Raw genomic sequence first — 4,812 nt, 5'->3', positions numbered from 1 at the left:
GCTGGCCTCACCTCGCAAGCAGCTCTGATGCCGTTTCTGCCGTGTGTGGAGACTAGTATCACATCCCACACCCTAGGTACCACTTTGCATGTATGAAAAAAAGGGTGTTTTCAGGCTTCTTCACCATTCCTGCCAGTAAAGCCTATTCAAGGCAACCCTCTTCTTCAGGATTATCATTCCAGGCTGGATTTACACACATCACTCATTGAAAAATGGCATGTGGCTGAATTTCGGTCTCAAGGGTGTTACAGAAGAATGTGCCTGTATTCCACAAACATACTTCTCATGAGCACTATTTCTTGGAAGAGCTGAAACCAGCGCCTGGGTTGCTGTAACGTGTTCAAACACGGCATCCACTTAGAGTTTGCATATTAAGTACAGCAAATAAACCTCTACCCAGCGTGTCTCAAAAGTCGCTTTAACAGACAACAGCCTGAGACAGGGAATATGCCTCAGCAGTCATTTCTAGGCTTGAAATAGGCTCAATAAATAGCAGGTTTCTAAGGCACTGCAAGGACACCAATTTGGGTATTACGGAAGTGCAGAGCCGGTGGTTACAATCAGTCGATAGCCTGCAGCTCTCCTGCTCTGGCACATCAGTGCTGAAATATCTGACCCTACCGCGTAGAGCTGCATCTCCTTGCCTTTGAACTCCCAGCACTAACCAGCAGCCCAGGAATATTCCTTAGCGTCATATTTTAGCACAATATTCCCTTTCTCCCCTGCAGTGGTGGTACCGGGCTTATGTTGCAGGCCCTCTGGAAGTCATTAGCCAACATCCAGACAAGCGGTGACAATGTTTTCCCCTCTATAGTCAGCATTTGCTGAGCTTGTAGCTCTGCTTTCGGAACATGTCATTTCTTAAGGGTTAGGTTTGAAGCCTTGCCTGTAGTGCCTGCACAGCCTGAACAACGCATGCTACACCCCAACTCATTTTCACTTCTACCTTTTCCTTTCTTTATATTTCTTCAACTTGACTTATTTAAAGAAAATTGGAAATTCACGCCACCGGTCAGAAGTTGATTTCCCATTTTCTTTAAATGAGAAAAATATTATCAGTTTCAAACTGCGTGGCAGAGTTGTACAAGGTCCCTAATTGTACTTTTGCCTACAGGAAAACTTAAGCCTTACTCCATTCACCTTGCAGCTCTCCCCAGTCTGTTGTCTCCCTCTGGCTCAGCAGTGATTACCCAACCTGCTGCAAGGATTTTTTTAACCTGCATTTGCAGCTCTTGGAAATCCTCTACGTGCAGCAACCACCCGGGCTGGGCTGCGTCATTGCAAGCAACCTCTCTGTGTCAAAACCAAGAACGTACTTTCCTAAAGCATCGGGCCGCCCCTCCTTGATTTGCCTTTGCTGTGCTGCCCTGGGCCAAGTGCCCTTAAACTGAAATGCAAATGGCCTGAAGCCTTCCCAACCAGTCACCGCCTGGCTGGGATTAAAGATCTGCTAACTCCACTGCTCCAGCCTCACAGTCAGGATCCTTCACGTCCAAGTTAATCAAAGGCTTGGTGCTTTCTTGCTGTGCTGTCAGTATTTCTAGCACCGTCAGGCGAGGAGTCCTCCTGCGGAGGACTATCACCTATCCGCCTATCACCCAGGCGGAGGAGCTAACCCAGATCAGTGGGTTAGCTAGATCTCGCGTGCTAGAAGGGCACTCGAACAGCTTGGGCCAACCATCTCCGCAGGCTGACACAGGCTGATCCGTGCTACAGCCCATGACCACGACACAGCACCCGGCTCCCTCCCTGCCCTCCCGGCCAGGGTGCTGTGCCCGTCCCGCAGCTGCAGGGATACCACCCCAGCTGACAGACCCGGAGCACTCCCTTCCCCGCTGTGCCCAGGGAGGTGAGATGGAGCCCAATGTGAGCAGCCGGAGGTGCAAGGGAGGTGAGATGGAGCCCAATGTGAGCAGCCGGAGCTGCAAGGGAGGAGGTGGGGAGCACGGATTTGGGGAGCTCCCAGGATGCACTTTGAGGCGTCGTTAGCATGAGCAGGAGTCATTCCCGCTTCCCCAAGCTGTAATTTCAGGCTTATCCACATAAATCACCTTGTCCAGGTACCCTTTGATAACATTTGCAGGATTATCTTCACCACTGAGGAACATATTTCCATACTGATTTAATGAAAGCAGAGATTCTGGAGTCAGCAGGAGCCAGAGCCTCATAGACGGCTCCTAATCCAGGAAATTGGATGTGGTTGGAAACGTTTCAGCAGGCAAAGCTTGGGAGATCCTGCTGTGGCTCATTCCTGATGTGAGGCTCTGTGTCCGTGAGATAATAAATCTGAGTTTAGTGCACCTAATCCTGAATTTAAAATACCACAACCCACATAACACAAAGTGGCTGAACAGGTACAAAGACACTCTCCCAGTGGAAAGATGTTGCAAATCATTGAAGGAGTAATTGCAGCCAAAACAGGCTTTTGCCAGCTGCAGAGCAACGTATACAGGTGGACTTTGGTCACGTAGTCCACGGGCTTTTCAGCCAGGCCCTTTCCCAGTCCTCCAAGGTCATGATTCGCAATGCCCTGTCTATTGCTGCATCCCTCACAAGCAGATTTGGGGGCAGATCCTCCCTCTTTTGCTTCAGACACTTGCCTGACTGGGCTTTTTCTCCGGCAGCTGCCAAACCACCTTGGTCAGAGCCACCCAACAGTTCAGCTCAGCAGTTCAACTCAACTGGACTCCAGCCCTCAGCATGCAGGACCAGTCTGGGTATGCTGAGGCGGACCAGTCTGGGTATGCTGAGGCATACCAGTGCCTATCAGCTAGACCAGAAGGCAGGCTCTGTATCAAAGCTACTCGCAATGATGAAAGTCACCCTTAGCAATCATGTTTCCCTCTTCAACCTAAGCTGACTTACAGCTTGGAGGTTGGGAGGGGTGGGGATGTCCACAAGGAAAGCTGGGAGCTCAAGAAACCGTGCCATCTCAGCATGGAGAGCTGATCAGCACGGGCTCTTTGTGTGCCAAGGTGAGTGCAGAAAGAAGGCTGGGGCCCTGGGAGAAGAGCTACAATGAAAATCACGGGCAGCCCTAGCAACAGATGGGGGTGTCTGGTCCCTTCTACAGGAATGGTGGGTCACAGCCAGCGCTGGGGGATGAGCTCAGGCCCCAAAGGCAGCAGCAGTTCTTTGAGGACTGTCTGGGATTGCTCACCATACAAGGGCAATTTGCACTTTCCGAGGAGGAGTGAGCAGACAGGGACATTGTGCAAGGAAAGGCTAGCGAGAGGGCAGCGAGTCACTACCAGGAGCCAGGCTGTCTCTGAAGCACAGGCCACAGGGGAGGTGCCCAGGGTCAGGACCCGAGCGGGATGCCTAACCCCTAGCATAGGACATGCTTGGTGGGGTCTTTGCTATGATTTCTGGCCTTGCACACATGTGCTGGCTGTGAATTCGGTCTGCCCATGCCATGGCAGCTGGTTCTGCTGGCCCCATCCTGTCTGGGACACACGATCTCATTTGGAGAATGCAGGTGCAGATGCAAATACCACCTGCCTCACCCTCATAACCAGAGATGAGGCACTGCTGAAGTAATATCCCACAGACATTATTTCCTTCTCCACACTTGCGGCTCCCTCTGGCCAAGAGTTTGGCATGGCCAACAGCATCGGGTCCACTCGCTCCCTTTGGCTTGGACAAAGAAGATCTTTTGCTTCCCAAGGTATGATGCAGATCAGTGTAATACAAAGTAAGGATTTGCAATGTGATGTAGGAGAGCTCTCCTGGTGAGGAAGAGCCTGGCTGGAAGGGTGGAGGGGAAGAGCCCTATCCCACTGCTGAGTTCCTACACAGTGGGATAAGCCTGTGCCACCAAGGTCTGCTGTGATCTGTCCCCATATTCCTCATCTCCATCCTTTGCACATCAGATGGGCTGATAACCTGCTGGCACATCCCCTAGCTGGCTGACCTGCCACACACTGATAAGGAATGGGGTGATGAGAGGTGAGGATTGCCAGCTCTAACCAGCCTGGATTTGCCCTTCTCAACCCACAGTTGCTCTTCCTACACCACATTGCTCCTGAAAATAGCGGGCAAGCACCTCTGCATCTTCAGTGTGGTGGAGCAGGTGTCAGTGTGGCTGGGGATACCATCCCTGTCTGGTGTGCCATCATAGTGAGCAGTGACCTTCCCTCCCCTGAATTCAGCCACACCTTGTGAGGATGCTGATCCTGGAGCTTCAGATTTTGTCACTTCATTATGGTGGCTCCAATCCAGAGGTAGGAAGGGAGACATGGCATTGTACTGATGGAGGTAACCCATGGTCTACAGGCAATGGGACACCCCATGGGCCCCTTGCCTGCAGTATTAGCCTGTCGTGCTAACGTCATTTAATTCAAGGCTCCTTGAAAGCCAGCAGAGAGACCTGGACTTCCAACAGACAAACATGGGCTGCCCAAGGTAGACTGAAGTCTGAAGGCTGAATTTCCTTGATGTGAATAGCCCTTCCAGTGTCTCCTCTGGGATGGTATTCCCTCCCTCGTTATCACCTGTTATCCATGAGCTGGTCTCTAATCTTCTCAGCAGCATTTGGAGGAAGGTCCCTGGACAGGTGTGACTGCAGGAGCTGGTGGCTGCTAAGGCTGGGTTACAGTGCCCAGCTGCCAGAAAAGCTGCAGGAAACACAGAACCTACCCCTGACCTTTTAAATTGCATCCCCCATTTCCAGCTCTAAGTGAGCAAATATCTACACGTTTCCTTTCCCCGTCCACCATTTCTTGCAAGGGAACAGTCCCTCCTAGTCCAGCCCCTGCAACCTGCTAGACCATGGCTCCAGCAGCAGCTCATCTCCTTGGAGAGATGTTTGGG

This window comes from Mycteria americana, chromosome 1 (genome assembly GCF_035582795.1).
Source record: "Mycteria americana isolate JAX WOST 10 ecotype Jacksonville Zoo and Gardens chromosome 1, USCA_MyAme_1.0, whole genome shotgun sequence".
Lineage (NCBI taxonomy): Eukaryota > Metazoa > Chordata > Aves > Ciconiiformes > Ciconiidae > Mycteria > Mycteria americana.
Note: the sequence above shows the minus strand (reverse complement) of the source record.